The sequence below is a fragment of the Rattus norvegicus genome, chromosome 12 (assembly GCF_021556685.1).
Source record: "Rattus norvegicus strain SHRSP/BbbUtx chromosome 12, alternate assembly SHRSP_T2T, whole genome shotgun sequence".
Lineage (NCBI taxonomy): Eukaryota > Metazoa > Chordata > Mammalia > Rodentia > Muridae > Rattus > Rattus norvegicus.
In genome coordinates, this window is record NC_141545.1 from 52,122,698 (window position 1) to 52,147,412 (window position 24,715).

General features: G+C 51.7%; 3 long non-coding RNA genes across 8 annotated transcripts in view; 1 reads left to right on the forward strand and 2 right to left on the reverse strand.

The window, feature by feature from the left end:
• The window catches only part of LOC102552958 (uncharacterized), a 47,715-nt gene extending 28,600 nt beyond the window's left edge, over positions 1 to 19,115 (reverse strand). For 3 of the 5 annotated variants that reach the window (XR_015634406.1, XR_015634402.1, XR_015634403.1), the window contains exons 1-2: positions 19,063 to 19,115; positions 12,908 to 12,962 (exon numbers count right to left, since the gene is read on the reverse strand). This is a non-coding gene — a long non-coding RNA (uncharacterized LOC102552958). The remainder of the gene's footprint in view (positions 1 to 12,907; positions 12,963 to 19,062) is intronic. The other 2 variants (XR_015634408.1, XR_015634404.1) reach the window with 1 other exon arrangement.
• On the reverse strand, positions 1,927 to 6,142 carry LOC134481213 (uncharacterized). Its single transcript, XR_015634410.1, has 4 exons — positions 5,919 to 6,142; positions 3,780 to 3,858; positions 3,453 to 3,543; positions 1,927 to 3,133 (listed from the first exon to the last, which is right to left on the reverse strand). It is a non-coding gene; the product is annotated as an uncharacterized LOC134481213 (long non-coding RNA).
• On the forward strand, positions 18,296 to 19,928 carry LOC100912310 (uncharacterized). 2 transcript variants are annotated; one of them, XR_015634400.1, is made up of 3 exons: positions 18,296 to 18,410; positions 18,949 to 19,117; positions 19,659 to 19,928. It is a non-coding gene; the product is annotated as an uncharacterized LOC100912310 (long non-coding RNA). The 2 variants fall into 2 exon arrangements; XR_015634401.1 differs by lacking the exon at positions 18,296 to 18,410 and adding an exon at positions 18,533 to 18,698.
• Positions 19,929 to 24,715: the final 4,787 nt, after the last annotated feature.

Below are 24,715 nucleotides of genomic sequence, written 5' to 3' on the forward strand. Positions count from 1 at the left end.
TAGATAGATAGGTGGGTGGGTGGGTGGATGAGTAGATGGGTGGGTAGAGCCTGAGCAGAAGGGGAAATAGAAGAGAGGAAGGGTGGCTGATGGCTGACTGAATGTGTTTCTGGGTGAGCAGGTGGGTAGGTAGGTGGAAGAAGGAAGGATTGATAGGTAGTGGGGCATTGATAGACAGGTTAACAGTTGGAAGAATGGGCATCTGAGTAGATGTGAGTGGGTGGACAGATGAACACATGCATGGAAAGACAGACTGACATACAGATGCATTCACAGATGAATGGATGGACGAATTGATAGACTGGTGAACAGACAGACCTCCTTAAGAATAAAAGACTGTTTTCTATAGTACTCAATAGATCCAGTTCCAACCTCTCTGCTTTCTGGCCTCACCCAGTGGGTCACCCTCCCTGACCTTGCTTTTTCCTCACCAGATGAGCACAGTAACCAGATCCTACTAGTTTCTTGGGAAGTCCATGAGATTCCCAGGCCAGTGGGAAATCCTTCCTAAGGTATCCAAGGTCCTTCCCTTGGATGTGGGAAATACTGTTGTCAGTGTCCTGGAATGGCCAGCAAAGCAGGGTAGATCCTCCATCAGGTTGTAGAGATGCTGAATACAACCACCTGACTGTGCTTTCCTTCTACTCGGTCTCCAGTAGACAGCGCTTCTCACTGTGGTCCACACTGGCAAGGGTGCTGGTGGCTTCTACTAAGAGTTATAGGTGCCTTCCTTTATCCAAGCTGTGTCTGCTGAGGTACCAGGCATGGCCACAGGGACCTACCCTCACCGATGGGACACGGGACAGCAGGCTGAATTAGAGGAGCTCCATGGAGACTTCCTAGCCAAAGGCAGAGACTAAAGGACCCAGAGGAAGTGTGTGTCTGAAGATTTCACAAGAGACTAGCTGGTGCTGTGATGGGTTGAGAGATGGCTGCATAGGCTAGACTCTCTTTCAGAAAGCTAGGGGACAACACTGAAGTATCCCCCAAGACTTTCCTTCAGCCCCTCAGCATACCTGTACCCCCTCCCACACAAGGACCTTGGCATGTGCTGGGAACTCTGGAACATGTTGGCTTGCATGGCTGACAAGATGCAGGCATTGACCTGATGATGATTGACTTGAGGTATGGATCAGATGGGGATGGGGATGATGAAGATGATGAAGGAGAAGAGGAGGAAGAGGAGGGGGAAGAGGAGGAAGAGGAGGGGGAAGAGGAGGAAGAGGAGGGGGAAGAGGAGGAAGAAGAGGGGAGGAGGGGGAAGAGGAGGAAGAAGAGGTGTAGGAGGGGGAAGAGGAGGAAGAAGAGGGGGAGGAGGGGGAAGAGGAGGAAGAAGAGGGGGAGGAGGAGGAAGAGGAGGGGGAAGAGGAGGAAGAAGAGGGGGAGGAGGGGGAAGAGGAGGAAGAAGAGGTGTAGGAGGGGGAAGAGGAGGAAGAAGAGGGGGAGGAGGGGGAAGAGGAGGAAGAAGAGGGGGAGGAGGAGGAAGAGGAGGGGAAGAGGAGGAAGAAGAGGGGGAGGAGGGGGAAGAGGAGGAAGAAGAGGTGTAGGAGGGGGAAGAGGAGGAAGAAGAGGTGTAGGAGGGGGAAGAGGAGGAAGAGGAGGGGGAAGAGGAGGGGGAAGAGGAGGAAGAAGAGGGGGAGGAGGGGGAAGAGGAGGAAGAAGAGGGGGAGGAGGATGAAGAAGAGGAAGAAGAAGAAGAGGAAGAAGAAGAAGAGGAAGAAGAAGAAGAGGAAGAAGAAGAAGGAAGAAGAAGAGGAGGAAGAAGAAGAGGAGGAGGAGGAAGAGGAGGAGGAGGAGGAAGATTGTCATGGGCAGCACTGGTTGTGTGAGTGTGTGTTCTTGCCATGGGAGGGCACATGAAGACCACAGATATGACTTCTGTCCTGTTTTGCTTTCTGTTATGATAAACACCACAGCCAAGAGCAATTTAGGGACAGATGGGTTTATTTCATTTTACACTCCCATGCCACAGCCCATCACTAAGGAAAGCCAGAGTAGGAACCCAAGGCAGGAACCTGGAGACAGGAGCTGATGAGGGGCCGTGGAGGGATGCTGCTCACTGGCTTGCTCCCCCTGGCTTGTTTACCCTGCTTTGTCTATCATCCAGGACCACCTGCCCAGGGGTGGCCCCACCCACAGTGGAGCAGATCTTCCAGATGCAGTCATCAATCAAATACTATCTCCCCATAGAGTTGCCCATGGGCCAATCTGATGGGGGCAACTCCTTATTCGAGATTCTCTGAACCCAGGTTATGTCTCGGTTTGCATCGCTTTGGCAAACCTAGCCTAGCGCTTAAAAGTGGAAGAGGGGACCCAACTCCATATTCTGAACTCTGCACATAAGTTCAGCAGCATATACATACCACACACAATAATAACAGTAAGTAAATACTCAGAGAATAATGAAAAATATACCACAGGTGCATCCACAAGCCAATCTGATGGAGGCATTTTTTTTTTCAACTGAGATTCCCCTTCTCTCAGTTGTCTCTAGTTTATTTCAAAAACCGGCCAGCAAACCCCTTCTATAAGATCCCAGAGTGTGGGGTGGCGACTGGGGAAGGGCTATGCTTTTCTGGGACCTGAGATGAAGGAAAAAGACAAGAGCCAGATGGCAGGAGGAAGAGATATCGGAGGACCGGTGTGGCTGGAGCAGTGAGGGGCAGAGGTGGAACAGGCACCATCAGCCTGCCTCAGCGCTTCCCAGCCTGAGGACTGTGGGAAGCTCTTTCTTGGTCAGTGCCCGTCAAACTGATTTACGGGGCCTTGCTGTCCACCGTGTGCCGGCCATCAGCCGCTGCCACCGGGGCCTCACTGTCCACCGTGTGCCAGCCATCAGCCGCGGCCACCGGTTCTATTATTGATGAGCTTTCCAGGACCTGCTAATTAACTGTGCGCCCATGGCGGTCGTTGGGGGCAAGTGGCGGCAGAAACCGAAGGCAGGAGGCCCAGCCAGTGTCATGGCCACAGCATCCTCAGCGGAGCAAAGACTGATTCTGCCTCCTGGGTGGCAGTGAGCCCAGGTACCTTGGCTATGGGCGCCGCCATCTGCGTTGGGCCAGGGCAGACTGGGTTCCCTCTGGAGCGGGAGTTTATGCTAAACTGGGACTCCATCTCTACAAGATTTGATTTCCTTGGGGGGAAAAAACGGAAATAAGAGAAGCAGCCCAAGGGAGGACCTGAGAACTCAGATTCCCCGGTAGACAGACATACAGAGCCCCAAGAAACAGGTGCCCTGGGGGATGAATGGCCTCCTGGACCGCACAAGGAACTGACTTCCTCCTCCGCCATGAATCCCAGTGACACGCCCAAGTCTGAACACTCAAGGCTGTTTACCTAGCAGCTGAGGCTATACCGCCAGCCTCTGCTACCCCATGCAGAACCAAAGAGGGACCCCAAAGCCAAAGGGACATTGAGGTGGTCGAGAAGGAGACTAGCTTCAGACTGGGCACCTGGAGGGATCTCTGCAGGCTGCTGGGGGAGAATCTGGAAGCATCACTCACGGAGAACTCTGGGAGGTTGAGAATAGCTGGAGTGAAGGCCCTGTGTTAGGAAAGCAGTTGACAAGGGGTACAAATATGACCAGGACAAATAAAACCAGGGAGGGAAGAGGGGTTAGTAAAGACACCCAGAGCTGCCAGGATGTGAATACAAGACCAGAGCTAGGAGAAATACGCCCAGAGTTCCCCATCAGCAACTCCTAGCCTGATGCTAATTCAGCAGCTACCTGATTCCCCCAACCCCAAACATCACTATATAGTTAGTTTCTTTTAACTTACCACCTCCCATTTCAGCCATGTTCCAGGACATTGAGGAGATACACCCGATGACAGGCCAGGATCCCCCAGTGGCTTCTCACTTTACAAATGAGAAAACTAAGGCTCAGAGACTGTGAGCAACTTGTCTGAGGCCACACAGCTGCAACCACCCCAGGAACACCCCGTACCCTGGGGGGAGTACCACCACGCAAGCCTTCACCCCATCTTATCTTTACACCTCCAAGAGGTGTAGGGGATCTTTTCACATTCCTTAGATGAGGTGCTGGGCTCAGGGGAGTCAAGGGGATATCTGGTCTCTGAACATGTTTTAACTGGAAGAGGAGACTGAATGAGTAAAGTGTGCTTGCTAAGCTATTCTGTTGCCCTAGACACTGGCCATTTCCTGTCTGGATTTGCATTATATTCATCTTATTGGTTAGGATTGTCCCCTTTGGTCTCCCCACCACTCCCAAGAAGAGATTGGGTTATTTCTGCAACTACAGCAGGTTCCTGACCAGCTTACATACAGCATACCTGGAAGAAAGTGGGGAGCCTAGTAGAGCCAGAGGGAAAGAACTGAGGGCAGAGGAGAGGAAGGGTCCTGGCTGAAGCAGGTCTGAGGGAAGTCTGGCTTTGGGTCACCAGGTCACCCCTTGGGGGTACTCTAGGGACCCAAACAAATGTGTCTCGGGTGGCAGGTCAGAGGCAGTTTCCCTGCCAAATGCCACCTCTTAGAGATGGGGTTCAGGATGTGTGACCCCAGAATAACAGAGATGAGACCCTATGGTTACTTACCTTCCTCTTTCCCTCACCCTCTGAAGCAAAGAGGCTATCCCTGGGTGAGCGGGCACCAAGCACACTCTCAGCAGCAGACCTTCAGCCCTGAGGCCACAAGAAAACATGCTAGACAGGCCAAGTCCCCAGTGAATTAATTCCAGGTCTGGTACCAGCCATGAGTCCTCTGGGTGGTTCTTAGATCACTGAGCCTTAGAATGCAGGAGCAGGTACCCTGTCTTTTGGATTTCCTTCTGCAGGCTGTCACTTAAGGTGAGTTAAATAAATCCACTTGTGTGGCTTGTTGGTGTTTTTTCCCCTAAGGATCCCAGCCAGAAACTAATACAAGGAAAAAAAAACCGCCCCTCCCAGCAATGGGAGATAGAACAGAACTAGATCCAAGGATCACCAGGTCCCCTGCCATAGCCCAGAGAGGGGACTTGGAAACTCCTCAGAGTAAATGGGAGCTGACAAATTACGCCATCCCAGCTAGTTCTGGACTAAGATACAATGATACAATTATCTGCTACAGTATCAGAAGGGCCCAGAAACACTATGTAACCCTGCACAAGTCACTTTTATTCTCTAAGTCCTCCAGGTGGGCCTGGTTACCAGCACAGTCCTCATCTGCAAAGATAGCTAGAGGTGCAGGGTCTCCATCACAGTCCCAGCCCGGAGTTTTACAGACTCCATTCAAATGCCCTTTCTGCTGGCTCCCAGCCTGTTATGCCCCAGCCTCTCCTGTCCTGATGACCATTCCCCATCTGAAACAGGGTAGCCAGGAGGTCAGTGTGTGACTACTGGCTACAGCAAGCACATAGTAGGCACACAGTCTTGATCACATCCTTCCATGTTATTCCACAAAGGAGGGTGATCTGGTCTCCTGCCCTGTTTCCTGCTCCCACCCCATCCCCACTAAAATCTACATCCACAGAAGCCAACCTTTGTCCTTTCAGGTACTAACATGAAAGAATTGAAGGTCTAAACTGTATCATGAGGCCACTCTTCCCTGGTACTTGCCCCCCAGCTGGGTATACAGCAGGCATTTCATAAGTGTTCCCAGCCCTGCCTCAGTGCCCCTTGCTTAACTTCTCAAGCTGACCACTGCTCCGCTCCCAGTTTCAACAGCCTCAAGCAAGGCCACTGTCACCTTCACCTGCCTGCAGCGTCTGTCCCCAACTCTGGCCCTTTTTAAGGATCGGATCAATTTTTGCTGAAAACCTAATTTAGACAAAACCACCTCCCTGTGCCCAGAACAAAGCTCAGAGCTCCCTCACTTCTCATGCCTCTCTCACATTCCTCTTTGGCCCTTCCTAGGGGCGGCCTTGTTATGTCCTGGCTGTCTGTCTACTCTTCCTTCTTCCCCAGGGCCCAGCGTGAACTCACCTTCTTGGGAGGCCTGTGTTATCCACACTGCCCACCTCCCTCCTCCAGCCCCTTCTCTGTGATTTCCTCCAGCACAACCTTGGAGTCTGTGAGACGTGTGTCACAGTCCATAGTCATCTCCTGACCCCGTTCCTCTGCTCCATCAGGAGATCCGTAGGGCAAGGCCTTTTCTGGTCCATTGATGTGTCCCAGGGGCCAGGCCCAGCACACACAGCAGGGATCTACTAAATGTAAGAAGATGGATGAGGAAGGCACACATGCCCCCTCCTGGGGCAGGTGAGGCCTGAAGGCCACCAACGCATTGAGCCTGCGCAAAGGGAGAACACGCTTCTCCAGCTGCCATCCTTCCTCCCTGTGGCCCATGTGTGGCTCCATTTGCCCTGAGTTGTGCTCCCTGTGTCTTTAAAGGAACCAGCCTATGATTTTAATATGCAACTTTCTATCGGTGTTTTGAACTGCAATTCATTATAAGCAAAAAATAGCTAGCCGTTGAGTTATGAAATCAACCGTCTTAATTGTCTGGCTGTCCCGGGATCCTATGAGGTATCCTTGGTAGGGCATCCACTACAGAGGCTGGTGAGTTCCCAGGCCCCTCTCTCCCTGAGGCACAGTGGCATCTATCTCCTTATGTGTAAATGGCCTCATCCCAGCTCGTGCCAGAACCTTCCAGTCCATGAAAGAAGCAAAGATAAATAGGCATCCAACCCCTCCTGGTCTCCCACCTTGGGCCAGAGGTTTGGGCTGGCACTGTCTGCTTCTCTGGATCTCCCAACTCCCAGCTGTTGGGCCACAGGCTGCCTGTCCTTCTGGCTGTGGGAGGTCAGAGAATGAACCCATCACACCTGCACAGTGAGCTGGGGTAAGGGACAAAGGGAAGGTCTTTGTTCTAATGGGGCTGGTCATCGGGGAATAAGAAAAGGACATGGTATGCTATCAGTTTAAATATATGATACAGACACATGCACACATACACATACACATGCACATATATACACACACATGCACACTACATACACATGCACACACATACACATACACACATATACACATACACACACATATATATGCACATACACACACATGCACACACACATACACATATACACACACATAAATGCACACACACACGCACACACACACACACACACACGCACACACTCAGGTACCTATGTAGGCTCTTGTCAACTACCCACCATTTCTTTGAATTTATAGAAATGATCTTTGGTTCTGAGGTTCCCAGACTCCCTAGAGATTCTTTGAGAAGCCCTGCACCCTCCAACTCCAAGACAGCCAAGCAAGAGCTAAGGATGTGTCTTTGTATTGTATCATGACATTTGCATTCATTTCCCTACCCATCATGCATAGGGAGCTAGGAGACTGAGTAGTTATTATGCATCTGACGCTGCACAACGTAACAAAGACATACCACAGCCACTGCTGTGCAAGACTGGAGGCTGTGGCACCCTTGGAGACAAAACATAGAGCCCTGTTCTGCACCAGGGCCACTGAGTGACCAAGAGCATTTAAGCTGGTCATTCCGTAACCTCATCTGCTAATGGAGTCAGAAGCACAGGCTGATTGGAGCTCCTCTTTAGGGAGTCAGTTGGGCTCTCCTGCAGATTGGAGAAGGAGGAAGGGGCTGCCTCTGATGCCTCCTTACTCCAGAACTCTAGGATGTATCTAGACCTCTGACAGTGTATGGGTAAGTCTAGCCATTCACTCCTTCCTTCTGGCAGCCTGTGGGAGGGTAGATCTGCCTCCTGCTTCAGGGGCTGGTGAGGGGATTCTGAGGACATGGACCATGTGAGCTGACACTGTACCAATGACCAGTGTTTATGTGCAGTGACAAACTTCCCTACAAGGTCTCTGCCTCTCTGAGCTCCTGTATCCCTGTCTTCCCACCCCAACCAGAGTCTTGGGAACATATAGCATGTCCTCTGTCGTGAGAACAAGATTCATTTCAGCTCTAATATGTCAGGCGCTGGTGATGGGGCGTTCTGGGCCTAGCACACAAGAAATGACTAATCGAGAGGTACAGGTACTGAAATTCAGAAGGAAAACCACCCACCTTGCACCTTTTCTTGTCCCAGAAGGGAGAAGCACCACCTGCCTCCATCCTGACTCTTCTATGAGGTCCTCGGATCACTCAGTGCAGTGTTGCCATGGAGCAAAAGGAGACTGCTGCGGAGATACCTCACCCGGGGAGCACCAGCTCAGTGGGTGACATCCCCAGTTCATTCCCCAGTATTGATAGAGATGGTTTCTTCCTCCAGGGGACAGGAGACTCCCCTCTGCTAAGGGGTTTCCTGGGGCTACAGACATTGGCATGGCCTCCTAGCCTCACCTGGGGCCTGGGTGAATGTTACAGAGTCCGTTGCCTTTGACTGTCACCCAAGGTTTTCTACGGTATCAGGTAGTAATAGGGCATGAAGAAGCCACCAGGGACACAGCATGCATTGCTCCTACAGCACACAGAAAACACATTGGTAGCCAGGCACGGTGGCACCGAAGTAGGACAACTTGGAGTCTGAGGCCAGCAGACAATTATCAATCAATCATCAATTGATCATCAATACAAGGGAAAGGATCTAGGTATCTGGGGCCTGTGTGGGAAGTGGTCACCCACCTCCCAGAAATAAGTGGTTTCTAGAAAACACTGAGCAGAGGGGGGCACTGTCCCAAACATGGATTTAAGTCAGGAGCTGAATAAGTTCCTTGAATTCCAGAATCTGCTAAAAGTCCAGAGACACACATATGTAGGTGTCCTGGCCACAGATGCCTGGCTTCTTGATACAACCCAGAAACATGGTTAAGATGTGGACAAGGTGAGGCAGGAGGCTTCCAGGGGCCTTGTCTTCAGTGTGTCCTTCAAATGGGCCTGGGTATGGCGGCATGTTCAGACACCAGTCTGAGAGCTTTCTCTGAACATCAAGTGCCAAGGTGGAAGAAACAGAAAGAGGGAAGAAGGCAGCCCTGTTGAGATTCCCCATATCTTAGTAGGCTTTACCTATGAATGACGGAAATACCTTTACACTGTATAGGACCAGGGCACATCCAGCGTCCTCTGTCTCCAGCACACACAGCAACTCCATGCCCTCTTCTTGTCTTATAACTGTAATTGCCTTAAGAAGCAGCTAACTCTGTGTATCTGGTTTAAGACCACCCCCAGGATGTCTTCTAAGCATATACGCAGTGAATACCATATACAGCGGAACCTTTCTCAGGTACAGTCATTTGTGTCCTACGAGCCATGGAGGACCCTCAAAGACTTCAGGGGCCTTTGTTCCCACTTCTGCCGTTGGAGGGTATTTGGCAGACTGTGGTCAGGGAGGTAGTCCATCAGCATGGGATGGAGGGGGAGAGGCTGTCACTGAAAGAGCTGAGCCTGTTTCACTTGCTCATGGGCTACCATTCCAGGTTGACACCTTGGTCCTACAGCTTGGCTGTGGCTGTCAGAATGTCATCCATAGCCAGATTTGGGGGGCTGTGTGCGGCCCCCTCAGAACCCAAGCCATGTGTGGTGGTGAGGCTGCTGAGAGCTGGGTGTAGAAGAGCGGGCACCATAAGCACTTGCAGGGTCTTACGATCACTGCCCCACATAACAATGTCACGGGCTCCCAAATAAACCCTGCATCGTTTTCTTATTTATTTCAAACACAATCTATTTATTGAATAAGTGTTAGGAAAGACCAATAACTGAGGAGCCAGAAATAAAATCACCTGAAGTCAGCAGCTCCAGATCTCACCAACCTCTTTGTTTTAACTCTTTCTTCAATCGTATAATGTGTATTTAGGGGGGAATGGGGCGATTTGGATAATCTTGCAATCTTGCATACACACAAAGAGATTTTGCCATGTTCCTAAGCATGAATCATACCCCAAATCACCAAGAAACGTGTGCTGACCATCCGCTGTGTCCCAGAAACTATCATAGATCCCGGAAAAGCAGCAAGCACTCACAAGGCAGGCAGCACCCTCATCCCCGACAGCTAACACTGATTATTAGATCCTGTGCACAGATCCTATGCTAGTCTGATGTGGGGACCAGCGTTATCCTGTTCCCGCGTCCGGGCAGGTTTGAAACCCTTTAGATCCTCTGGACTGTCAGTGGAAGGGAGCAGCAGGTGGATCTGCAGCAGGGAACCAGGGGCAGCCCAGGGCTGCTGGCCACATGTGGTGTGCCCCTGAGTTTATCCTACGGTGTGCATCGCCGAAATGGAAGCTCACTGCACCAAGGAAAGGTTTGCCCACTGACATTTGTCAGTGCCCCTGCCTATGGTCCTATAGCAGCACCCCAGAAGGGTACTAAGATTGCATCTGGAGCCCCAGTGGAGAAACTGAGGGTAGGAATCAACCTCCAAGGACGTACACCCCTCTCTGGTTCTACCTCTTTTCAACACTAGGGACCAAGTCACCACATGAGCAACTGGCAGGCACTCCTACTCACCTCCAAGTCACAGCGGCCAAGAATAGGCTTCTAGAGCACCAGGGGGAGCTGCCTTGTCTATCTGGGGTGATGACAGAATTGGGGGCTCTGTCCAGACACTGGTGACTGAGTCCCTTGGGCATGGGGGAGCTAGCCCCCAGGAAAGGCAGGGAGGCAAACTGGGCCTTGGCTCCCATGAGACACAGGAATAATGTATCTTTTGGAAGCCAAGCAATGAAGGAGGTGGGGCCTCCGTACCTAGTGAGGGTTTAATGACAGTCATGTATCTGTTCCAACAGTCCCCGGAAGACAAGACCACCCACCTCATGAATGGAACACCGGAACGCCCAGCCCAAGCCACCTCCATTGGGGACGTCCTGTGAACCCCGTGGCTGTGGTAACAAACCACCAACAGCTTAGGGGGTGAAGATGTCACACGTGGGTAAAATGCTTGCTGTGCAATGTGGGGGCCTGAGTTTTACCCCCAGCGCCCGCAAAAAAAAGTCGGAGGTAGGGCACACACCCGGAACCCAAGTGCTGAGGTTGGCATGGAGACAAGTGGATCATGGGGCCCTCTGGGCTGCCTTCCTAAGCCATTCATGTCTTCGGTTCACTGAGCAATAATGTGTCAAAAAGAAAGGTGGAGAGCCACTGAGGAAGACACCCAAAGTCAACCTCTGGCCTCCATACACATGCACACATGCACGCACACACGCACGCGCGCGCGCACACGCACACGCACACGAGCAGACAGTGGCAGAGTTCTGGAGTGAGCTAGGGAGAAGGGGCCGGGCTCCTCCAGGAGTTCCAGAAGCCCATTCTTCGCAGCTGTGGTGTGGAGAGGGCATGGGGTGTTCCAGTTACCCATGGGGTGAGCCCTTGGTCTTTAGTGTGGTGAGGGTGGGGCTGGAGAAGTGTACAGGTCATGGGGGCATCTCCTCTAGGAGGGATAAAGGCAGTTAATTCTGACAAAAGGGTTTAAGGGCAACCCTAGCTGCTTGCCACACACTGGTTTAGACTGGCCGTGTCATCCCTCCCTCCCCGTCCCCCTTCCTCTGTCTCTCTCCTTCTCTTCTTTCCCTCCCTCCCCTCTGTCTCTCCCTTTACTCTTACATCTCCTCTCTCTTTCTCTGCCTCTCTCTGTCTCTTCCTCCCTCTCTCCCCCTTTCTCTCCCTCTTTTTCTCTTTCTCTCTCTCCTTCCCCCACCTCTCCCCCGTCTCTCTCTTCCTCTCCCCCTGTCTCTGTCTGTCTGTCTCCATCTTTGTCTTTCTCTATCTCTCCCTTTCTGTGTTTCTCTTCATCTCTGTCTCTCTGTGTCTGTCTCTCTCTATATCCCTCTGGGCCTCTCTCCCTCTCTGTCTCTGTCTCCCTCTCCTTCTTTCTCAGTTTTCTCTCTCTCTCCCCCTTCCTGTCCTCCTTCCATCCTTCTCCCTCTCTCCATCCCTCTTTCTGTCTCCCTCTTTCCTCACGTAGCCCAGGCTCACCTGTAACTCACAGGCAGCCAGGAATGACCTTGAACTTCTGGTCCTCGGTGCTGGGCAAGCACTGGGCCAACAGAGGTGTACTTCCAGCCCCCTCTGATCTCTTCTTCTGCCCTTGGGGTGTCATTTACTGGAGCGAACATCTCCCAGTATATGTATATGTATATGTACATGCATATGGATATGCATATAATGCATGTATATGTGTATATGTATATGCATATGATGTATCTGTATGTGTATAATGTATATGATGTATGTATATGTGTATATGCATGTGTATATATATGTATATGCATATGCATATGATGTATGTGTATGTGTATATGTATATGCATATGATATATGTGTATATGCATATGTATACTGTATATGATGTATATACATGTTTATATGTATATATATGTATGTATATTTTGTATATGTATGTGTATGTGGTATGTGTATGTGTACATATATGTATATGTGTGTAATGTATATGATGTATATGTTTGTGTATATGCATATGTATATATGCATGTATATTTTGTATATTATGTGTATGTAGTATGTGTATGTGTATGTATATATGTGTGTATAATATATATGATGTTTATGTATATGATGTATATGTATATGTATGTGTATGTATGTTGTATATGCATATGACTTCTGAGGCCATGTTTAACAGGCTGCTGTACCTGGCTCCCAGAAGTACTGCCTGTAAGTCCTATTTCAGCATAGCCGTTCTACACTGAGCTCCCACACCCTCTGAAGGCCTCTTTTGGGGATGTGGGCCACCCAGTCTGTCCCTCCCTACCTCAGGGTTCTTGACTTCAGTGTCCTCTGCCAGATCATATAATTTTAAGGCCCACAGCGATATTTAGCTGTGGCCTCTATGGAGGGAACAGGTTTCTGTCATCCATAAGACAACTGATAGGGCCAGATTTAATCCAAGACCGACTGGCTCCAAACTCCACATTTCTCTACTGCAGCTCCCGAGCTACTCCACAAGTTTCCATGGATAAAGCCCTGAACAAACTACCTTAGCATCAGTTTATCCCAGATTCTACATGGTACATAGTCACACTATTTTACTCACTGTTAACTGGAAACTTGAATGAACGTACTGGAACAGGCCTGGTTCCGCAGCACTCCTGAATATCAAAACCAAAGAAACCTTCAGCTGATGGGCAGCAGGCTATGAGAAATCTCCCAGGTAAACAGCTCTGATGCCTTCCTGGGCCTCAGTTTACCCATCTGCAGAATGGGGGTGGGTAGAAATGTTAACCTTCCCCAAACACAGGCTCTGCTGGTGGCACTGAGGGAGGATTCTGGTACACTGTAGCACCCGGTAGCCCACAGAGGGACCAGTTTGTGCCCTCCCCCAGTGCCCAGCACTGGGACTATAGAAGCACTTCCCAGACTGGACAGATGGGGCTTCAGCCTACTCAGACTAGAGCCAATTTCCCCAGCTCATTGTCCCAAACCAAATTAGGGGCTCTCAGACTATGCCACTCAGGCCTTAATTGGGACTCACAGATGCCCCGCCCGGCACTGCCTTTCTTCCATGTTCCCCTGTCCCCAGCCAGGCCATGCCTTAGGGGAGCCAGAGGCAGCCTGGGCTCTGCCACCTGGGCCCTTGCAGACGCCTCAGTGTAAGCAATTAGGGCTAGGCCAGGCCTGCTGGTAATAGGGAGGTGCTGGGGCAGCTGGGCCCCCATCGATCCCAGCCTCTGGTGACCCAGGGAACAGAGACAGCCAACAGGCAGGCAGATGGTGGTCTCCAGGGTCCAGCCCCACCCCCAGTGTAAGAACAGTCACCAATGGATACAGGCCAGGCAGGAAGGAGGCCTGTGTTCCTGGAGGCCCCGTGTGAGCCCGGAAGTTGGGTTCGGGTGTTCAGTCCTTTCGCTGTAGACCGATTCAGGAATAAGCCCTAGTGGGTCTTCACTCTCCCCCTAAGCACCTGATGCCCTCTGGCCTGTTCTGCCCCAGTCTGGCCTCCTGAGGCAGAGCATCACTGCTCAGGATTCCCTGTGCCCTGTCTCAATCAAGGTTGTACAAGCTGGCAGGGCATGGGAGTGGCTTCTGGCAGTCACAGGATGGCCATCTGGGCATCCTAAGGAAGCCTGAGGCAAAGGTAGAACCCACCATCCTTACTGTCTAAACCCCACCTGCCCACACTCCAGTAGTAGGGATAGGGGTATTGCAAACAGAAAGTAGGAGTAGCTCTGAGGGAAGGAGCCCTGAAACTGCAGCTCTGTGACTGCTGTGGGGGGTATGTATGTATGTGTGAAACTGCAGCTCTGGGGCATTCAGAGAAACAGGTGCTGCAGGGGCAGAGGTCCTTTAGTGTCTGGATTGCACAGGATAGGTACTCTGAACTATGTGTAGAATGACAGGATGTTGTGAGTCTGTGTCTGAGCTCCTTCCAGCTGGCTGAAAAGAACAGTACACATGAGCCATGTACATGTGTGTGTTTCTGTGCCTGCATGTGTTCATAGTGTGTGCAGATTGAGCGGATGTGCAAGTCGTAAGTGGAGGGTGTTGAGTGTGAACAATGTGTGTGTTGTCCATATGAATGTATGCATGTAGTGTATGTGTATGAGGGTGTACAAACAGAGTATGTATGTGTGTACATATGTGTGTGTGTACAGTATGTGTGTGTGCAGTGTGTGCATGAGGGTATACATACAAAGTGTGGAGAGGGTATGCATGTAGTGTATTATCTATATGTGGGTGTGCATACAGAGTATGCATGTGTGGGCATGTGTGTGTACATGTTTGTGTTGTTTACATGAATATATGTTTATGGTGTGTGTGTGTGTGTGTGCGTGTATGAAGGTATACATACAGAGTGTGAGGTATGTGTGCATGTGGTGGCGAGATGTACACACATAATGTGTATGCGTGTAGATGTGAGTATACATATGAAGTGTGCATGTGAGTGTTCATATGAGGTGTGCATGTGTGTGCATATGAGTGTACATATGGAGTGTGTATGTGGGGGCATGTGAGTGTACATACAGACTGTCCATGTTTGCATGTTTGTGTTGTGTGAATGTATGTACAGTGTGTGTATACAAGGGTGTACATAAAGACTATGCATTTGTGTCCATGTGTGTGTATGTGTGTGTGTGCGTGTACGTGTGTAGGTGTACATAGAGAGTGTGGTGGAGTGTGCGCATATCTTGTGTTCTGCCTGTGAGTGTGCACTGAGTGAGTCAGAGCAGGATTGATGTCTTGAGGCAAGGGAACACTGAGGGACCTCTGGGCTTTGGGCCTCCTTCCCATGTCTATTGCTAAGTGTGAAAATGTGCATGGAGCCTGCTAACACCAGGATTGGGAGACTGCAGAGGTGTGTATCAACTTCAGGGAGTTTCATTCCTTGCTGGTCCCAGTTTCTCTGCTTACATCACTGCAACAAATTTCTTGATCTTCAGTGAGCCCCCTACCCCCACTGTGTCCTAAGCCAGGACTCACCTGTGGCCCAATATGGTAGGAGGCACAGGGACTGGGCTGCTGCTAATCAGGTAGGACCTCTCTCTCTGTCCAAAGTCCAGGTCACACCATCACACAGGGAGGAAACAAACTTGCCTGCCTTCCCACCATCTGTGTCTCTAAGCTAATGGCACCTCAGTTCTCTACCCATAAAATGAAGAGAAAATGAAGAAGCTGATTCATCCTGGCCTTCTACCTCGTTCTCCCATGGTTGTGTATCCCAGAGCAGTGTGGGGAACTTTACAGACTGCTACCAAGAGCATCCACGGATGTCACCTGTGACCACCCTCATAGCCTCACGCATGGCACAGGCAGCAGCCCTGGGTTAAGTTCTGCCCTGTGCTACCTCAGGAGAATCAGTGTCAGAGGACACGGGTCCCGAGAAGAAGCTCTTGTCCCCGCAGCTGGACTCTGCAGTGTGCCTGGGGTCCGGAACATAATTCTCCTTCCATCTGTCTCCAAAGAGCAGTGGCTGGCAACAGAAAAAGGAGAGGGCCAAGCCCCCTGCAGCCCTGCCAGGCCATAGGGCTGGGGAGCAGGCTGCCGTCCAGCCACCCAGCACAGGCTGGCTAATTGCCGCCGTGAGGCCACTGCCCTGGACCGTGACACGGGCCCCTGACAGATGTGATTTATGAAGGCCCTCGGCAAAGCGGAACCCACTCAATGGCCTATTACCTCACTTAGCAGACACCTTGTCACCGCCCGAGAGCCGGGTGTTAAAAATACAAGCCAGGCAGCCGCTGGCCGTGTGCAGTCTCCACCTGCTGTGTGCCAGATAACGGCCCAGGGCCGCCACAGTCCTGCCCAGCTGGGCTCTGAAGATGCCCGGGTCCTCACAGATGTCATCAGCTTGGGTTCCAGCAGCAGAATGTGGAAGCAGAAATGAGGTTCCTGAGTCTGACTATCCCAACCATGGTTGGCATCCCTACAGAGACCAGGCCGCTGAGGCCTATATCCAGTGGACCAGAACCAGGTTTCCACATCCAGAGCCCAGCTGACCCTGCCAGGCCTGGTCTCACCTCTGCTTCTGTGAGGCTACAAGATGTTCTGTGATGCAACCACTGTGAAACTCTCAGGTTGGAGTTCTATGGGTCTATCCCTCCCTGCCACAAAGGTCTGGGTCCCAGGTTTCACCCTTTGATCCTGAGGCTAGCAGTTCCCAGGAGTTTGCACCCTGTCCCATGGACTTCAAAGGCCCGATTCCTAAACCACAAAGTCCTCATCCAAAAGTGGCAAGGATCAAGTCAGGGACTGGAGGCATGTTCATTGCTGGATTTAATACAGTCTTGGGAAAGATCCGTCTACCTTCCTGCTTCTGAGTCCAAGGACATGTGTGTGTCTGTGTGTCGATGCTTGTGTGCATGTCTGTGCACCCGTGCATCCATGTATCCACAACAGTTTGCAAACAGCTGAGCATCAATCCAGCTGAGCATTGATTGAGGCCTTGCCCCATTGTCAGCCAACAGTCTCCACACTGCCAGTGTTGGGTGGGCCCTGTGTCCCCGCCGCACCTTCTGGGAGGAGCGGTTAGGGATCTGCCTGCAGGTCCATGGGCACCAGGTTGGGCAGCCTTCACCCCGAAGCATAGCTCACATCTCCATCCATCACTCACTGCTAGGGTCACAACAGTACCCATAGATGGCTGTGCTCCAGGGAGCTCATAGTCCTCTGGGCAAGTCAGGAGGTGGCAGAAACTGTGGGGACCCAGAGGAGGTTACTACCGGTCTTGGCAGGCCTCTCAAGGATGACTCATCAGTGGAGAAAAGAGTAGGTGGGAGTCACCCAGAACAGAGGGATGTCAGACTAGGAGGAGCCGGGTCACCTGGCCCCTGGAATGTCTTTCCCCATACTTCTGCTGGCCTCCCTGCCTTCTGTGCTTCCTGCAATCCCTTCGGGCTTCAGTTTAAACCCCACCCTGACTTCACACACACACACACACACACACACACACACACACACACTAAGCCAGAGGCTCCTGGGCCTTTCCTCCCTGCACATGCTCTCTTGTCTGCAGCCATATTGTATTACCGAATCCCAGTCCCAAGAAAGGGCTGAATAAATGTTTGCAACTGACTGTGAGTGGAGACAGAAAAATCCACCCATTTGGAAAGAAGAAAGCCCTCCCGAACTCAGAGTGACTGGTCCTCCGTGGAGGGCTGAGGCTAACCCCGACACCATGTGTCTCTGTGGGCCATGGCAGAGAGGCCTGTGTCCATCTCACTTCTGCCCCTTCCTCAGCCTCTCTGAGGAACCCATCTGTACAGTGAGATCTCCTGAAGGGTTAAATGCTGTGATTCAGTGAGGAGGCATCATCTGCAGGCTCCATCACCCTAGTCTGGGGGATGTTGCCTCTCTACTCCTCAGAATGTTGTTTCCTAGGCTTGGGGTCAGAGGGTACCCTAGGAGTCATCATCACCTTGTAGGGAGTTGGTCAGAGAGAAGAAGCCTGTGTGGTGACCGTGTAGCTGCTAACATTTCTGAGTTATTCCCCATAATCCTTTGTCCTGAGGGAATCTGTGTTGGAGTTCAGTGTGCATGAAGGGGTCGTGGGATAGACTTGGGACCCTTTCTCCACTGCACCAGCTCACCTTGGGACCCAGGATGCTTCATTCCCTCCCTGAGCTGGGTGGGTGTCTCTGCCCCTGGAGGTGCATTGTAGCCTAAGTCTAGAGACAGCTGCTGTACACCGAATAGAGCCTGTGACCCTGCCTGCGGAGTCGGCCTTTCTAGGTCTGCAGAATCCCATAAGAGGCCCTGAAGTTCAAGGTGAGTCTCACCCACATCCATGGAGCGTCTGCCTGAGTCCTCAAGCTACAGTAGAGCTCAGAATCCACACTAAAAGAAGGCTCAGCTGAGGTTGCTCAGCAAGGTCATGTATTCATCCAGCAAACATTCCCAGCTTTCTTAGAGGCACGAGGAGAGATGACATCATGTGACCACCACCTCCTGGGACTCATACTTCAAGTTCATTTTATAGTTCTGGGGTAGAAAACTGGGGACAGTCACAGTCAAAGCAGTGATGCTCGGAGAAGGAGAGGAGGAGGAGGGGAAGGAGGAGGAGGAGGAAGAGGAAGAGGAGGAAGAAGAGGAAGAAGAGGAAGGTGAGGAGGAGGGAGTGAACTCCAGGGAAGGGAGGGAAGGAGGAACCATATGTGCAGAAATCTAGGGGCCAGGAATTCCCAGGAACACAGTGTTACAAGAAGCCAAGATTACAGACAGGTGCAGCAGAGAGGCCACATGCACCAAGCAGACAGCTTTGCAGGCATGGTCATACAGGTGCTCAGCTGATCCATCACCTGGTCACCCAGCAGCTCCTGGTATACTATGGAGGTGGGTCCCAGGGAAGACATGAAGCAGGGAACAGCTCTGAACCTCTGGGATGTACCAAGGTATGGCTAAGCTGAGGTATCCCAGCCTCTACCCCAGTCAAGAGGACAGAAATCCCAGGGTTTTCCAGGTAGCTGGGCAGACACTGTCCACCTGTTTGTCTGCCCACCCACCCATACAATTCATACACCCATCTGTCCATCCATCTGTCCAATGCATGGTTTCACCCACCTTTATAACACGAAGAAGTAGCTCAGCCTGGCCCAGCCCAGCCCCCAGATTCACAGGCCAAAATGGAATAAATTACTTCAGATGCCTGTGAGGATGTCTAAGCTGGTGACAGAAGCCCCCAGAGCTTGTGACCTCTGACCTGAGTCCCCAGGACCAGCTTAGGCCACTGCCTCCTGGGATGGAAGACGGACCCACCTGGCAGCCATCTTCAGAACGTTGTGCAGAGTTCCAGAGGAGCTGGACAAGTCAGGTGGGTGCTGGAGTCAGGGTACAGCTGATCTCAGCTCTATTTTAGTTTCTGGTATGTCCCTGGAAGGCCTGGGGCGGGAGGCTGGGGTTTTACGAGAGGGATTTGCGGGGCTATTTTCAGTAAGGATGAGGACCAGCAAGGTCCTCTCCAGTCCAGCAGGCATAGAGGCTCGGAAACCTAATCCTGGCCACCACCCACCCAGGAGCAGAGCCCAGCTGGCATCGGCTCCTGAACAGAGTTCCCAAGCAGAGCTCAAACGGATGAGGCCGGAACCTGACCCATCCCACAGATAGAGACATCGAGGCCTGGAGAGGCCGAGGCTGGCATCGCAGCCCAGCTCTTCCCCGGGTCCCAGGACAATAAGCTATTTCTGTTCCAAAGGCTGTCCCAGGCCTGGCCAGTGCCACGCCAAGCCACCGTTAATCAGAAATGGTGATACATCATGCTGCCGACAGGCAGAACAGTGGTAGGCGCCTGTGCGTGCCAGGCTCCACTCCAAGCATGGTGCGAATTTCACCATCAACCTGTTTTCACCCTCCAGACCACCCGGAGAACAGGGTTGTGCCTGTTGGCGAGAAGAAATTCAGTCACCTCACCCCTGCGAGACCGATAGAAGGCTTGATGATTGGCAGCCCAGAGGCATTCCCTGCCCCTGCAAGCCCCACCTACCCTAACACAGTACCTGGCGGCTGTGATCTGAGGATTACAAGATCCAAGATATCCTTGGGCAGCTCCACACTAAGATAGAAATCAGTCTGAGGCCACTGCACTATAAAACAGGGTCATAAATAAAGACTGCATTCAAATTCTACCCTGAGTTGGCTTGGCTGTAGCCTCCCCTAAGGTTGCTGGCCTTTCTGAGCCTGGATTTACCCACCTGAGAAATAGGATCTCATCTTCTTGTCCTATGTGCACCTCTCTGTGGTCAGACTAGGAATCTGGAGCCCAGAGGTGCAAGGCTGAGGTCGAATGGGCACTTAGAAACTGTGTCCCAGTTCAAAGGACAGTTAAGGGGCTGGGAACTGGGGTCTCTGCCTCCCACGCAGCTTTTCTCAAGAACAGAAATCAGGAAAGCATGAATCCAGGGTGTAACCTGTAACCGCTGTGCAGCCTTGAGCTGATAATCAAACCTCTCTGAACCTGTCTTTTTTTCTCGGCCTCAGAATGAGGCCAGCCATAACTAGGGTTATGAGAAGCCAGTAGAGGGTACCTATCACCTTTGTAATAAGGAAGCACCAGCAGCTCAGGTGACAGCAAGGGACAAGCCAGACCCTCACCCCCCACCCCCGCTCCACTCCTGTGCTCCTGTGCTCAATGGTCGAGCAGAAGCAATCCCACTGTTCCACATCACCCATAAGTCTGAAAAAGAGGCCTTGCCAATATGGGGGGTCAAAGTAGGATCCCCAGGACGTGAGCAAGGAAAAGTGCAAAGTTGGCACTAGCAGACCAGTGGGAACAGGACTAGTGAGCACACACTGAGAAGAAAGGCCAAGCGAAGGAGCTCGCCCGCACGCAGCTGCAGCCCATGTGGAAAGGGAGGCTCTTCCCTGCGCAGGCTTGCAGGAGTGAGCGAGTGTTTTCTCTGCCCGTCCCATTAATCTGTTTGCTGTGTCCTGTTCCCGCCCTCCCACCTCCTGTGCCTGTTCATCCCGGGCTCACTCCCTCTCCTGAGGGCTCCACGGGTCATTAAAACCGAAACAAGCCCGGCTCTGATGGTTAAACCAGATGCCAGGCGCGTCCTGCCGGCCCCTCTCGGGGTCAGACCGTGGGGGGCCTAGGTTCCCAAGGGGGACGGGCCAGACTGAGGGGAAACCCAACCCGAGACACATGGAGATCATTTGCCAGAAGAATGGGATCCGTGACCAGCTCCAGCAGAGGGCAAGGAGGGAGAGAGGGGGTAAGGGCAGTGGGGCCAGGCCAAACTGGGCGCCACCCTGTGCTGAGGCTGGCTCAGCCCAGTGCAGGCTCGTTCCCTCCCCCATCTCACCAGGCTTGGCCAGGCCTCCAGGCCCTCCGGGCCCCCAGTATCATCTCCAGTGTGCCAAGGATTGAAAGAAAGCTTTCGCAGCCTCTGACCCCCACCCCTACCTCCACCCCCACCCCAGCAGCTCAAGTCCCTCAACAGATAGCTGATACATAGAAGATGAAAACCAAGACTCAGAGGGGTCATGTGACTTTCCAAAAGACAAACAGCAAATCAGCAGAGGCATCAGCCAGGAATTTCCCAGAAGGCTACGGGTGGGTAGCTTGTTCACTCAGAAGGGATGGAGTGACCTGGTCACCATTTGCCAAACTGGTCATGCTGTACCTTCATGCCCCCTGAGGTGGGTCTCCTGACCATGGTTGGGTCCCCATTTGCTTGTCTGTTACCTTAACAACAGTTGTGTTCAATATAACTCAGGCCCCATAAGTTTGGATGGTGGTTCTAATACATTGTATCATTTTTTCTAACTTTGGTAAATTGCAAATACATTTTCTGTTTGAAATTTCTCCCTCACTGTTTAGCCCAGCCTCCTGTCTCAACCTTTACACCTGATAGCTTTGAGCTTATTCAGTGACATCTCAGTGGCATCAATACACTCCTGACAGCACCCAGCTCTCACCTTCAAGTTTCCCACACTGGTCCCCTGCCTCCATTGTACCAAGCTCTGGTTCTCTTTTTCCCTCTGTGGCTGCTTCAGGCCCCACTTTCTGTCTGTGAACCTGCAGCAGATGGGTACCAGGTAACTAAACCTTTAACTGTTGTGACCAGTGTAGTAAAGGCACAGTTGTTTGCACCCTTGCTAACCTCTTCGGAAGGATACCATGAGGTCATAAGATAAGTCTATACTGGGTGTCCTCACCATCCCTGAACCATGGCTCAGCCTGCATCATCTCTTGCTTGGACACCTCACTGCCCACTGCCTCTCCTCAGCTCTTCTACTGGTTCATCCCAGCCACCAAGGCCATCTCCAAATTCTATGACCCCTGCCTAGACCTACACTGCTCTCTGAAGACAGTTCTTAGGCACCATATTCAGTGGAGTTGCTTATGCCCTCTGTGTCTACCTCTGTCCACCCGCAACAACTCATTCCACACATACTATCTCCTGACTTATCTGATCCTGTGGGTGCTTTGGGACTGGAGATTGTGTCTAATGTGTATCTCCCTGGGGTCCTAAGCACAAGAGGTCCTCTATAAGTAAATATCCTTTGTTGAAAAAAAGAAATTGAGGCTCAAAGAACCAGCCTATCTGAGGATGCACAGTCAGATGCAGAGTGACCAGAAATGACTGTCTGCAGAAACAAGTTGGCAAGATGATCAACAGGTGCTCACCGCACATCGCCATTGGACTGCCTTGGAGTCAGCTCAAACCCTGCCTCTGGCTTGCTGGACCTCTCAAGATTGCTGTCCTCTTTGGGCCTTGATTACCTCGATCTTAAAAGGCGTGATCCCTAGTCTCTGCTTGGTGGAATTTGGTGGTTATTTACCCCCATTTCCCCTTCCTAAGATGCCTTGTCACAGCTGGCCCCTCCTGCCTGCAGGTAATTAGATGGACACAGTGGGGGTTGCAGGCAGGGAAAGCCACCGTTGGCAGCTCTTCCCCCTGAAAGGGGCCCCTCAGCCCCTCAGCCCCTCAGGCCCAGCTCCATATCAGGAACAAAGGCCTTGTGGACATTCAAAGCAAAGCTCTGGGCTGGAGGCCAGAGTGGGCGGCCACAGAGATGGCCACGGGGCTCGTGGCGGGATGGCCAGTGACTGGAAGCTGTCCCTATCCATCAGTCAGCGGTGACAGCTCCTGGGGCCTTGCAGCCCCCCTATGGTCCAGCCAGCTGACCCTCCTCCTTCCCTGCCTCGTGGCCCCAGCCAGTGACCTGAATAGCAGATCCTTGTGAGCAGTGACAAGCCTCTGCTCCAGGCTTCTGTTCCTTCCCGGCTGCATCCCAAATACAGAGAGAAATGAGACAGACACCCATACCACACTTAACCCTTCTGAGGAAGTGAGTCCTAGGAGTCCAGCAGATGGAAGGGACTTGGCTTGGCCTGCAGATAATCCACTGAGTGACCTGGGCATGACTTGGTTGCTATCTGGGCCTCAGTCCCAAAACACATGCACATGGACAATACACACACACACACACACACACACACACACACACATACACACAACACACACATATACACACCTATGCTCAGGCACATACACCCATAAGCACATGCACTCACATGTCTATACACATACATACAACACACATGCACACACATACATATACACACACAACACATACATTGAGTGCGCACAGATACACATGCACAGCATACACACAGCACATACACACAACACATTCATACACACATACGCACAAGCACATACATACACACACTTGTGCATGCACACACATGCACAACACACACATGCACACATATGTACATATACAATATACATGCACACATATACATATGCACACGCAACACATACATAAGTGTGCACAGACTCACATGCACAACACACATGTGCACACAGACATATACTCAACACACACATGCACATACACTTACACACACACACACACACACACACACACACTTCGAGGTCGGATTTTCATCTCCAAGCCTTTATGGATCTGGTGATGCTGGTCTATTTGGTGTATCACAGAGACATGGAGCTGATAGGCTCAGGGGAGTGCCTCCGCTTACGCTCGCTGTGGTCCCAGACAAGTTACTGAATGTCTCTGCGCTGTGCCCCCTCCCTAGCCTATAAAAGCAAAGGGGAAATAGGGTTAGTGTAAGGAAAGCCTTCTGGGCAGAGGAAACAGCTGAGGTGGATGCTTAGAGACCAGACCACATTGAGAACATCTCAGACATACAGTGGAAACCACTCTGCCTATAACAAGGCAGTGAGGGAACCGGACCATGGCATGAGCCTAAGCTCACACTGGCTTTTTCCTCACAGAGTGGCTTCTCTGGTCACTGAGACAGGAGAGCAATACAATCATCTGTCTCTTAGAGGAAAAGAAAGGCTGAGCTGTGAACCTAGAGCGTTCCTGGGAGGAAGGAGACCCAGACCTGGGCACTGTGTCACCCTCGTCACTGTGGGGCCGTGCGGGAGCCATTTGGCAGCTGTTATTGGTTTCCTGTCAGCAGGTGCTTTTCCTTTAGAAGCACGGAAGCCAGGGGTGTCAACTGGTCCAGGAGTTCCTACAGCCTGGGTGGTAAAGAGGGAAAACCCAGCTACACGACCATCACTAGGAAGATGACCCAATGTGTACTGACATATCCGTGCTGTGGAATAGCCCATCGCCATGGCCTTGTGTCAACTGGAGCATCACGTATCAACAAGGATCAGGCTCAAAACAGGACTTTGCGCCAACAAAACATACCCACGGGACATGCATCCGAGAGGAGTGTGCCTACGGAACACATTAATAGAGTCTAGCCATGCCCTGTATCCTGAGCACAGAGGAGACAGGCAATGTGGAAAGGATGGTAGGACAGCCTACTGGTCACCAGAACACTTACTTGCCTTCCTTTTATTCCTGCCATGGTCCTCACACAACCAGGGCTGCTACCTGCCTTTTCTAGGCCATTCCTGAGGCCAGGTGTGGAGTTTTGCCTGTA